Source organism: Zootoca vivipara, chromosome 4, assembly GCF_963506605.1.
Source record: "Zootoca vivipara chromosome 4, rZooViv1.1, whole genome shotgun sequence".
Taxonomy (NCBI): Eukaryota; Metazoa; Chordata; class Lepidosauria; order Squamata; family Lacertidae; genus Zootoca; species Zootoca vivipara.
Genome location: NC_083279.1, coordinates 24,982,134 through 24,995,714, shown reverse-complemented (window position 1 = coordinate 24,995,714; position 13,581 = coordinate 24,982,134). Strand labels below are relative to the sequence as shown.

General features: G+C 42.2%; 1 protein-coding gene across 1 annotated transcript in view; it reads right to left on the bottom strand.

Moving 5' to 3' along the window:
- The window catches only part of TMEM255B (transmembrane protein 255B), a 52,087-nt gene that overhangs the window by 37,981 nt on the left and 525 nt on the right, over nt 1-13,581 (bottom strand). The gene's annotated exons all lie outside the window — the stretch shown is intronic.

Below are 13,581 nucleotides of genomic sequence, written 5' to 3'. Positions count from 1 at the left end.
AGAAGACAGGGTGCAGCAGGAGGGGAGAAACAACAACTATGGAAAATGGGGTGGGAAGTCGCCAAAAATAAAGAGAAAAGATGATTTTTTTATTTATTTTGCGCTTTGGTTGTATATGTTAAAAAATATTGAAACAATAAAATGTAACGGAGGGAAAATGAGAGAAAAGCTCACAAGTGCACTTAATATCCTGTATCAAAAGTCATATATAAGGTAAGCCGAAAATGACACGGGGACAGAAAGAAGAAGACACCTTCACCCCAATATGGTTCCCCTTCATCACTTACACAGCCCAACAAGACAATGACAAAAACCCACCGTCAGCATAAAAATCAATATGGTTAAACTAATCAAAAGCACCCACCCACCCCCACTCACACAAGAAACCAAAGACCACCACAGCCATCCACAAATGAATAATCACACCCTACGCCAACCCCCGACCTCTCTCACCAACGAAGGAACACAAGTGAACAACAGAGAACCCGCATAAACAACGCTGACACTGAACCCCTACATATATCAAGGAAAACAGAAACATAGACACCCCACCCACCCCCATCCCGCCCCCTTCTTTCCCCCCTCTTCTTCCTAATGTCTCAACAAGCAAGATTGATGTGTAACAATGGAATAATTATGAGACACTGTATTACCTTTGTAAACCAAGAAAACCCTCAATAAAAATTTAAAAAGTCATATATAATCACAACCAACTACCAAGTATCTTGGTTTAGATTGGGGGAGGTAAACTTTGATCTCCCAGAAGGTGCCAAACTACAAGTCTCTCATCACTCCAGACCACTGGCCATGCTGGCTGGAGCTGATGGAACTTGAGAGTCCAAATTTTGGAGGCCCACAAGTTCCCCAGCCCTCCTTTAGACATAAAGCTCCCAGAAACGAATGAATACGGTACCCAACAAGCCAAGTTCCAGGCCAGTCCTATTCTAGAAGAGTTCTTCTGGGGATGTGGCCTAGAAGGCATTGAAATTAGGGGTGACATTTCATTTCTACAGAAGCTCTTCTGAATCATGAAAAATAAAATGTCAGCTTATATTTTGACCATTTTTGCAGTAGAGAAAAAGTGCGCTCCAGCTTGCCCTTCTCTATCCCTGTCTGTTGCTCTTTTTAAAAAATGCATAATTAATTAAGCATAAAAGTAACAGCTGCTGTTAGCAGAGATAAAGGCAAACAGAAAGCAATGGTTATAGCCAGAACCCTTTTCTACAACTTCCAAATTTTCAACAGCTATGGGGCAACTTTTTTTCTAAAATCTGTGAGTAGTGATCATAGTCTCATCTATAAGTTATCATCTATAAGTTTCTGCTTACATAAGAGCTTGTTTGTCATTTGAAGAAACACAGATGAAGAGGAAATACAACACAACCATAAGGGTTAGAGTTGAAGAATATTAACAGGTATAAAAGAACTGTGTTGGCATTTTTGTTCTGTAATAATTTCCACTTCGCAACACAACTAAAATGGCAGGTGTAAGAGAGAGGGCTTGCAGAGAGCAGCCCAATCTGCTTACTTCCATCAGATGGGAGAGAAGCAGCAAGTCTGGGAGTTTAAATCAGGAACAGGAAGGGTTAAGACGGGTCCAGGGCTCTGCAGAGTCCTGGTGGCTCAGCTCCAGGCTGGTAGCAGGGAAGCAGGGGAGGAGCTAGCTTCAGCAGGGGCTGGAAAGGAGGTAGACCGGCACCTCAGGAGCCTGGTTTGGGACCACGGAGGACCCATAGAGCAAGGAGGAGGGGCGTTTGGATGCCCAGGCTTAAAAGGGGGGTCAGAGCCCACAAGACGCCATTGTGGGCTTCTGCCCCATGCAGAGCAGACATGATTTGAGACATCTCACCACTGTATATAGCATGCACAATAAAACTATGAAAATCCAGAGGATGTGTGGAGTGCTTACTCGGGAGTAGCCAACACCCCATCTGTGACAGCAGGTTACAAATTATATTTGTGGAACCTTATCACCATAAGATTAATTTTATTGTATTTATCAGCTGTGTTCACCACCAGAAGGTACTTAAGACTATGCAAAACACATAGCGCTAAAACATAAACAACCTACAGTGTTACATCTACTTACGAATTAAATGCGTTCCGAATGCACATTCGTAAGTTGAAAAAAATTGTGAGTCGAATCCCATAGGAATGCATTGGGAGAAAAAATTCGTAAGTCAAAGCAACCCTATCTAAAAATTTGTAAGTAGAAAAAATCCTATCTAAACCGCATCCAAGATGGCGGACGGAGCTCCATTCATAAGTAGAAACATTTGTAAGTAGAGTTATTCGTAAGTAGAGGTACCACTGTATTTAAGTTATCATGCTAACCCAAAACAACCAACAAAAATGAAAATTCACGCATAAAATATAATATATGCCAGCCATCAGTGATCAGATACCAGGAATGATACAGTCATACCTCGGGTTGCGATCCCTGCGGGTTGCGCGTTTTCGGGTTACGGATGCGCCAAACCTGGAAGTACCGGAACGGATTACTTCCAGGTTTCGGCGCTTGCTAAATCACGCTTTGCGCATGCACAGAATTGCATCACACATGTGCACAGACGTGGCATTGCGGGTTGCGAACGTGTGTCGCGCACGGATCACGTTCACAACCCAAGGTTCCACTGTACTGTCTTCATCTGCCAATGGAAGCTAATAAAGGAAGGGGTGTCCCTTGAAAGTTAATTTTTACAGTGGGCTTATAAAAGCACCTGTTCCATTATGATGATTGTGAGCTATTTGTGTCATCTGGCTACAATGATAAGACTCGTAGAGTTGGAAGGGATCATGAGGGTCATCTAGTCTAGCCCCCTGCAATGCAAGAATCCTTTGCCCAACATGGGGTTCGAACCCACGACCCAGAGATTAAGAGTCTCATGCTCTACCGATCAAGTTATCCACCTATGGCGAATGCAGTTTTAGCATGACTAAAGGGAAGTACAGGGACTCGGGTGACGCTGTGGTCTAAACCACTGAGCCTAAGGCTTGCCAATCGGAAGGTCGGTGGTTTAAATCCCCGCGACGGGGTGGGCTCCCATTGCTCAGTCCCAGCGCCTGCCAACCTAGCAGTTCAAAAGCACGTCAAAGTGCAAGTAGATAAATAGGTACCTTTCCGGCAGGAAGGTAAACGGCATTTCCGTGTGCTGCTCTGGTTTCGCCAGAAGCGGCTTAGTCATGCTGGCCACATGACCTGGAAAATTGTCTGCGGAGAAACATCGGCTCCCTTGGCCAGTAAAGCGAGATGAGCACTGCAACCCCAGAGTCGTTCGCGACTGGACTTAACTGTCAGGGGTCCTTTACCTTTTTTAAAGGGAAGTACAGGAGATTATCACAGTCCTAGTTCAGAAACTATACCAATTAAAACTTTGGAACATCCCAGTAGATCTTTTCATTATTATTTTTTTATTGCTACACTTAGATACCATCTAAGTGTATCTGAAGAAGTGTGCATGCACACGGAAGCTCATACCAATGAAAAACTTAGTTGGTCTCTAAGGTGCTACTGAAGGAACTTTTTTATTTTGTTTCAACTACGGCAGACCAACACGGCTACCTACCTGTAATTAGATACCATGTTAAATATCCCAATAGAAAGAGTTGCACTTTCCCAGGTAAACAGCACAGCCATGGTTGGGAGGGTATATTTTTGCTCAGTCTTGAAGGAGTTATGTGGCCTGAAAACAACAAATAGTTGACTTTGCATTTATTGCTTTAAAAACAGGTCATTTGAAAAGGGGTTGGGGGAGAATAATTTATTTACCTGGCTCAGTCTTGTGTGGCATAAGCAGAATTATTTAGCATCACCGCAGATAAATTTTGCAAAAGGGGGATACGAAATGGATGTGTATGAGAAAGATTACACAGAATGTTGGGAAGGAATCATTGTGTTACGATGTTGCAGCAAAAACAACTATTGTGGTACCTTATGGACAAACAAATTTACACACTGGGCAAAAAAGACAAATAAGAGAACTATGAAGACCATAGATAAGTTATCCCATCCTACATTACCTATTTTGTTAGATGAAATGAGACAGCTTTTTTGTGTGTGTGTGGGGGGTGATAAACAGGAGAAAAATATACCTGACATATATTTAAACTGTATCTGCTATACTTGTTAAAATGCTAATGGAAGCACATATGGATATATTAATGCAATACAAGCATTCTGGCTGCTTGGTTAAGCATATCATTTGTCTAAGAAACAGCACTGTCTGTATTGCTGCCATTCAGTTTGGCTGGCAATATGCTCTGGTCACCATCTTTTTCTGTTCATAATATGAGCATTCATATGGACAATATTTTTTTTAAAAAAACTTGCTGTTGAAAATATTTCCTTATTATTCTGTACAGCAGCAGTGGTAATAAAGATCTTAAAGCTCTTGCATATGGTGAATGTATTTTTTTAAAAAAATATTATTATACAAGCCTGTTCTGCCAGGTATACAAACACCTATATGTAATGCAGCAGCTAAAAAAGCCAATGCAATTCTGGGCTGCATCAATAGGAGTATAGCATCTAGATCAATGGAAGTAATAGTACCACTGTCTTCTGCTCTGGTCAGACCTCACCTGGAGTACTGTGTCCAGTTCTGGGCACCACAGTTCAAGAAGGATACAGACAAGCTGGAACGTGTCCAGAGGAGGGCAACCAAAATGGTCAAAGGCCTGGAAATGATGCCTTATGAGGAACGGCTTAGGGAGCTGGGTATGTTTAGTCTGGAGAAGAGAAGGTTAAGGTGGTTATATGATAGCCATGTTCAAATATATACAGTGGTACCTCTACTTACAAATAACTCTACTTACGAATTTTTCTACTTACAAATGGAGCTCCGTCCGCCATCTTGGATGCGGTTTAGATAGGATGTTTTCTACTTACGAATTTTTAGATAGGGTTGCTTCAACTTATGAATTTTTTCTCCCAATGCATTCCTATGAGATTCGACTTACAAATGTGTGTTTGGAACGCATTAAATTCGTAAGTAGAGGTACCACTGTAAAAGGATGTCATATAGAGGAGGGAGAAAGGTTGTTTTCTGCTGCTCCAGAGAAGCGGACACGGAGCAATGGATTCAAACTACAAGAAAGAAGATTCCACCTAAGCATTAGGAAGAACTTCCTGACAGTAAGAGCTGTTCGGCAGTGGAATTTGCTACCAAGGAGTGTGGTGGAGTCTCCTTCTTTGGAGGTCTTTAAGCAGAGGCTTGACAGGCATATGTCAAGAATGCTTTGATGGTGTTTCCTGCTTAGCAGGGGGTTGGACTGGATGGCCCTTGTGGTCTCTTCCAACTCTATGATTCTATGAAATTGAAATCAATATATTTTTTCCTGTGGTTGGATTAACTCCACAGAAAGGGGGGGAAAGTTAAATACACAGTTTCGAAAATAAAGTTTTCCATAATGCAAATAATAATAATAATATGCTTCACCCATAATGGCAGCAAATGAGATTAAGGCCGTAAACAATAAATATTTATTTGGAGAGGTTATTGTTCTGTTCATTTTTAACAGTTGAAAAAAAAGCTGTTTTCATCCACAATTTGTGTGCAAATGTTTTTAGTAACCATATATATATATATATATGTATGTACGTATATATATATATTCAGTTGTAAGCTTGTGGAGTTGGTCTCCCTTGGGGGGTTGTGGACTCCCATTCCTTTTAAGCAGAGGTTGGATGGTCACCTGTCATGGATCCTTTAAGTTGAGATTCCTGCATTGCAATGGGTTGGACTAGATGACCCTTGGGATCCCTTTCCAACTCTACAATTCTATGATTTCACGAGTTCCCAAGGAATAAGCTCAATGGGATTTGTAAAGCATATCAATGTTACACTTGCTGACTTTTTTCCAATAATGATCAGAACGAACACAAATCTGAATTGTGCTGATAATTTCTCTCTGCAAGTATTTAACATAAATCTGTGCGTAGCAAAATTACTCCCATCCTTCTTTGTGGTCAGGCCACTACCTATTCCTTCCTATGGGAGAAATAGAAGTTGGAGGCTTTCATTATGAAAATAACATTGAGGGAGGGAGGGGGGAAATGGGGCACAAGGAGATTGCTGAGGGGAAAGAGTCATTAAAATTTGCATACAAAGTAGTGTATTATTAATTGTGATGTTGTGGTTATACCAGAAAATCACAAGGAAGGATTCGAAAGGTGACCCCTGCGATCTTTTCACAGCCTCTCCAGTGCCAACTGAGCTGATGTAATAGCCAACTTTAAAAAGAATTAGAGACAGGACCTTCATCACTCTTATAATGGCAATTTATAACCCTTTGCTTCGTCTTCCTTGTAGGTTACATAACAGGGGTTCTGCTATGGTTGTCTGGAGATGGTTTTTTAAATTGAATTACTCCTCCCCCTTCACTTCTCCTTGATATCTCAGAATCATATGTCTTAATTTTTCTACACTCCCCAATCTTGCCTTACCCCCCCCCCCCACTTATCAGTGTAATTGTTCAGCCATAGTTTCAAAACCCAAGCTCTTTTTGCCTCTAAAATAAGAGGCATACCGTTGCAACCTGCAACAAAATGTTGCAGTATATCTCCCACCCCGCCGCCAGCCAGGAAAAGGAATCTTGTAGCACTTCTCAAAAGGAAGAAGGTGCAAGGTTAGGAGGAGAAGGAAATGAGAAGCCTTTTTCCTTCTGCTCCCACCCTCCAGGGACATTTCCCTACTGCAGGGGTCAGCAAGGTTTACCTCGCCTGGGCCGGTTCACTCCAACGGAGATCCCTCCATGGGCCAGATTGCGCGTGCATGCCCGCAATTTCTGGCGTCTGCGTAGATGCGATTTTCAGCACCGCGGAAGCGAGTCCTTGCACCGCGCCAGTTTAGCGCAGCGCACAGGGACTTGCTGAACAGGCGACTTGGTTCGGGGGTGGCTCGTGGGCTGGTTAAATGACCCCCGTGGGCCACTTGTAGCTCATGGGCCTTAGGTTGCCGACCCCTGCCCTACTGTGCTATCTATGAAATGTGTAACGTAAAGGTAAAGGTAAAGGAACCCCTGACCATTAGGTCCAGTCGTGACCGACTCTGGGGTTGCGCGCTCATCTCGCATTATTGGCCGAGGGAGCCGGCGTATAGCTTCCAGGTCATGTGGCCAGCATGACAAAGCCGCTTCTGGCAAACCAGAGCAGCACATGGAAACACCATTTACCTTCCCACTGTAGCGGTTCCTATTTATCTACTTGCACTTTGATGTGCCTTCGAACTGCTAGATTGGCAGGAGCTGGGACCAAGCAACGGGAGCTCACCCCGTCACAGGGATTCGAACCGCCGACCTTCTGATCAGCAAGCCCTAGGCTCAGTGGTTTAGACCACAGCGCCACCTGGGTCCCAATGAAATGTGTACACGGCTTCAAACACCAGCCATCATCAGAGCAAACGGAAACCTGAGTAAACAGTAATGTGTAAACAGCCTAAATTGATACTTAACAGTTTGTCAGACTTTGAGTTTAATTAAACCTTCTGTTTTTCACACATAACACAGGCTGGAAGCAAGAGTTGCCCATAGAAAAAGGCAGGATTTTAGTGGACCTGTGACTGGTTGTCATGCTGCACCCCCACCCAAAGGTGGCAGCACAAGACAGTTCTGGAAGATACATTTCCTTTATATTTTACCATTAGTATGCATGATGGAGCAGGATAGATCCCTGCCCTGAGGAGTATACAATCTAAAATCTGACATAGGGTAAATAACAAAGGGAAGGCAGGGTAAACAGTGAAATAATACAAGATTTTGCTTACTGTTGAGCACTTGTGTTACAGGCTTAGTTGCAGACATGAAGTTACCTTACTTTTCCATGTATAAGACTAGGGTTGCTTTTTTACTTTAAAATAAGGTTTAAAATCTGGAGGTGTCTTATACACGGAAAGTGCATATGCTCATTTTCTAAATTTGTAGGGGCATCTTATACATGGGGACGTCTTATATATGGAAAAATACAGTAGGTACTCTAGGGTTTTCTTATCTTTCTGTCATCAGTGATAAACGACTGTAACTCAGCATACCCAGAAAGTTCCAAGGAACCACTTCCTTATTTTGGGTTCGATCTGTTTCAAAAATAATAGGCATTTGGCTACCTGAATTTGCTATAACAAGAAAGAAGTAAAAAAAAAATCATTATGAATTTGTGACACAATTTATTTTAAAATTAACCAAGCTCTCCTATACAGGCACCTTCCATAATAAGATCAGACATTCACTGCTGATTCGCTGTGGTACTTGTGTGGTGTAATATTACTAGTCTTCATATAAATCAGGGGTGAAATAGACAACAGGAAAGTGTTTCCAAGAAGAAATGTACAGTACATTTGTATAATAGCTCACAAAGATAGCCAAGTTATTTTTATCACATGTTGAAGCACAATTCATCATTTGTTTAATTTCTAGCTAAGTTGAACAGCAAAGCAATCGTGTTTTCTTGTACTGTACTGACTTCCAGTTGTTGCTGTTTTTCCTGCTAGTAGATAAGAAAGACTCGTACTGCAGCGATTATTCATTTGAGAAACCATTACAAAACCTGTTACAATGCAACTACGTAACTTATCTCCCAAAAGTGTTTCTAGAAGACACAAAATGAGGGGCACCATTTTCAGAGGCAGAAGTAATGGGATGGTTCTACAGAACACATGACAGCTTTTTGTTATTGCATGATCTCCAGGTGATCCCATGTAAGTTATCACAAGATATCCAAGATACCTAGCTGTGTCTCCACAAATCCAGGACCAATAATTGAATCCCAAAGTTTTAGCCTGGAATGGTGGTGGATATTTTACTGAACAAGAAGTCTAAACTACCTGTGGAAAGTGTGGCACCAACTTGCACTTGGACCATAATTTTCTATAACTACCTTATCCTGCAGGGAGGAGGGAGTTTAGAGAGAAGAAGAATGGGATTCAGACTAACCTCCAATTCATCTGATAATGAAAGTGGGGGGAAATAGATGTGGAAAGGCAGCTGATACGTGTAGGCCATGTTCTAAAACGCTGAAGTTAGGACGTTTAGTGAAATTATGGTTAGCCATGACTCCTCATTTTTAATTTAGAATGAGCCACCGAGAACAGATGTCGCTCAGTTTACTTCTTCAACAGTATGTAGCCAGAAACCCCACGACCAGAGAGCACGGCCACTTTAATTATTTATCCAATTACCTTCTGAAATCAGTAAAGTGAAACTCCACTGGGGTATTTGTGACTACCGAGTGCTCATTACACAAGTGACATGGCAACTTTTGTCTTGGCTGCAGGGGGAAAAGATAGATCTCAGAATTAAGAAAAGAGTTGCAATTTATACTGTAAATCAAGCTTAACTTAAGATTCATTACTGTAGATTGTACAATATATATATCTAGCTTAGGGCAGGATCTGTTAAACCCAAAATGTTGAGGAAAAATCCAGGGGTATGAAATAATATTCATAAGAGCAGCCTGTCTGAGGAAATTTCTTAGTGCCAGTCTCCATTTAGTTTGATGTCCGCAGTGCTGTTAATATCAGCTCTTTGCTAAATACCCAATGGGATACTTTCTGCTCATGTAATTGTGCCTTTATATTGAATTAGCACTTGACATATGCTGCCTAATATTACAACCGCATATTTATCATTTAGCCTCTCAATTGTTGTGCTTCTGAAAGTGTAAGTAGAAAGAGACCTATCCAGTTAGTGAGGGGAAAGCAAGGGAAATCAGTCATATGCTCTTCAAAAACCTCACCAAAACCCTTCCCACTGAACTTTTGGCTTAACTTCTTAGGTCTCCATCTCCAACCAAATTTAATATTTAAGAACGTGTAACCGTATTTGCTTACATAGAAGAAGAAAAGAAGAGGCATGTTATATCATAGCATATATGGGATATAAAGCTATATATGTACCACCGCTTGACAGATATTTCCAGGGTAGGTCACAAACACAAGGCACAATAAAAAACAACAACAACACAGGAATAAATACAGTACACAGTAAAGAAACAGTCTATAAAGCAGCAGCAGCATTAAGAAGTCCTCAGGTGTTAAAATAAAGGCCCCTGAACCTTTAAAATAGGTCTATATATGGTAGTAGAAATATAATAGTATAGGCATCAGGTGATCCTCCCTGGGGAGGGACTTCTATAAGTGAGATGGCAATAAACCCCACCCACCCATTTGCTACCTGCCTCATCTCAAACTGTCGGAGTAGGTGGGGCAGGGGGAGAGAAGGTACAAAGATGGCAGGGGCAGTTCAATGTGGAAGATGTTATTTCATGCACCCAAGCATGACGTAGGACTTTAAAGGTCTGTAATTGTATACAGAGTTCAGATTGCTAAGAATATCGGCTTGCTAACTTGCTTTTAATAGGCAGAGTTTTAGTAATGATATGCCTGGAAATTATACCTCCAAGTCAAATCACTGCTATGCAGGTAAGGGCTTCCTGCAGAATACCGTCTTATCGAGAGGCCCTGTTCTGCACAATATTAAGAATCGGGCCTATAGTGTTGTGGCACCTACGCTTTGGAGTGTTATTTATATTATTTATTTATTGAATTTGCACACCACCCTTCATCTGAGGATCGCAGGGCAATTTACAGTATAAAAAACACAACACATAATAGCAACAAATAAAACAACTCCAGTCCTCTGAAAATTACAGGCAGGCAGAGTCTCTGTAGCCTAAATACCTTTCTCTTTCATCAAGTTTTTAAAGCTGAGATCTTTTCCAGCCTGAATCTGTATTGGAATTAAAGGTAAAGGGACCCCTGACCATTAGGTCCAGTCGTGACCGACTCTGGGGTTGCGCGCTCATCTCGCATTATTGGCCAAGGGAGCCGGCGTACAGCTTCCAGGTCATGTGGCCAGCATGACAAAGCCGCTTCTGGCAAACCAGAGCAGCACATGGAAACGCCGTTTACCTTCCCGCAGTAGCGGTTCCTATTTATCTACTTGCATTTTGACGTGCTTTCGAACTGCTAGGTTGGCAGGAGCTGGAACCAAGCAACGGGAGCTCACCCCGTCACAGGGATTCGAACCGCCGACCTTCTGATCAGCAAGCCCTAGGCTCAGTGGTTTAACCACAGCGCCACCTGTATTGGAATTAAGAACGCGCAAAAGTTGTCTTAGAATTGTCAAGTTGGAATGGACCCCAAGGGTCATCTAGTGCAACCCCTTTGCAATGCAGGATTATGGAGGCAACCATACGGGGATTGAACCTGCGACCTTGGCATTATCAGCACCAGACTCTAACCAACTGAACTAAGATGTTTTTGCTATCACTGGTTTGCTGCCCTGGCATCCTTTGGGAGCAGGAGACAAATCAAATAAGGAAACAAATAGGCACCGGAATAAGAAGTTTCCCAGTGTTAAGTCTATGGAACCTTATTGCCTGGCAGGGCAGAGAGTCTGGACAAAGGGGAGTTCAGCTCTCTATTCCCTTTTCTTGAAGAGCCCTGTTTCAGGATTTCATTAGACATACCAATTGAGGTGAAGAGAGTCTTCCAGAGCTACAGTCCATTCCCATGCCTTGTCTAGTAGAATCAAAACGAAAGCAAGCAAATATTATCTAGTTGCATCCTTTTTATAGGATGCAAAATAGTTTTTCTTGGCCCAAATGGTGAGTTTTGTTTTGTTTACAGGCCCATTAGTGAATGAATGTGGCAGCTCTTCATATACATCCTGATATTATCAGTGGCAGATTTTGGGTGATCAAATTTCAGTAGCACCCTGTGCAATGCTATTATTCACCCCAGCTTTTCGTGTTTCCACCCTACAGTATTGTTTTGGTGCCCCCTGCAGTGCGGCGCCCAGTAGAACTGCACTGGTCGTGCCACCCTAAAACCACCTCTAATATGGTTCAATACCGCCTTGTGTGACCTTGTGCTGGTCACTGTTAGCCTGGCCTACTTTACAGGGTTGTTGTATCTGAATCATAGAATCATAGAGTTGGAAGAGACCACAAGGGCCATCCAGTCCAACCCCCTGCCAAGCAGGAAACACCATTAAAGCATTCCTGACAGATGGCTGTCAAGCCTCCGCTTAAAGACCTCCAAAGAATGAGACTCCACCACACTCCTTGGCAGCAAATTCCACTGTCGAACAGCTCTTACTGTCAGGAAGTTCTTCCTAATGTTTAGGTGGAATCTTCTTTCTTGCAGCTTGAAGTTCATGTAATAGTTTGAGTTCGTGTAATCTGGCTTGAGTTCTTCTTCTTCTTCTTTTTAATGCAGGATATAAACGTAATAAATAAAGGCATTACAAAAAACACGATGGAGGCTTAATACCCACCACTTGCATTTGGGAGGCAGGAGGGAAAAAAATCAAGGAGATCTACCAGGATGGTTAGGTGTTTACAAAAAGATCTTCACAACCTTTCTTCATTCACATTAAAATACAATTTTAAAAACGCCCTAAGTTGAACAGTCATCTAAACTAGCAATAGAACAACTAACTAACTATTCTCTGAACATACCTGGCCAAAGCCTCTTCCTGCTTTGTAGGATAGAAAGCAAGGTCTTGCCAGCCTGGTACACCAGCTCACCTCATCTCATACTTCTTCATATGACAAGAAAGTTCAATCCACGAAAATAGGAGTGATTGTACTGGAAGATGGGAATTAGTGAAGCTCATTGGAGCAGTGACAGCCTATCAGTTACTTTATATTGGTATTGCAGCCTACTGGAACACAAATAAACTGTGTCACACAGACATGAAATGCTACATACTGACTCTGCTTTTTTTTGCGTGTAGCTGTAGATAATAAAGTTATAATTCATCGGGAAGCCGATATCCCTTTGCCGGATGGGTCAGGCAATCATTATTGCAGTTAGAAGACCAACCTTCACTTTTATGAGTTGTAAATCAGACACAGAATTCTGCTCCTCTGAGCCTAGAAAATTGCCAGCCGCCACCGCCGTTTGAAACTAATTAATCTCACCGAAGGCAATGGTCTGAACAATGCAAAGATTTAATTTACTGCAAATGTTTACAGTAGATAAAGCCCTGATTTGCAATCACAGTAAAATAGCGCTCCCCCCCCCACCCATTAAATGCCAGTATCCTCAAGCTGGGGGGGTGGAAGATGCCAGGGTATGCAAGGAAATATTTGGGTGCCCTATGATGCTTACCAAGGACGGAACATCTCTGTTTAAATCATGTCTCATGCTACAGTCCTGCACTGCACATATACCCGGGAGTGAGCCCCATTGAAATCAATCGCACTTACTTTTGAGTAGCCCTATTTATGTCAAAATATTCACAGCCCATCTTTCATCAGTACAGATATCAGGGCAGGGTACAAGGGACATTTAAACAACGATGAAATGTTAGGGAAAAGGACATAAAAATAACCAAAAGTAGCTAAAAACAACAACAGAGAAAGCTGAAACACCACTTAAAATGCTTGTGTTAAGCAGGCAGGTTTTGACTTGGCAATGAAATGCTAACATCTGTGCCTGTTGTGTTTCTAAAGGGAGGGTATTTCACAAGCAGGGAGCCACCACAGAGAAGGCCCAATCCCCTAGCAGACCAAGCTTCCCCTAGCAGTGGAACATGGAGAAGATATTAAAAGATGGACACACTAATATAAGGAGACAATCT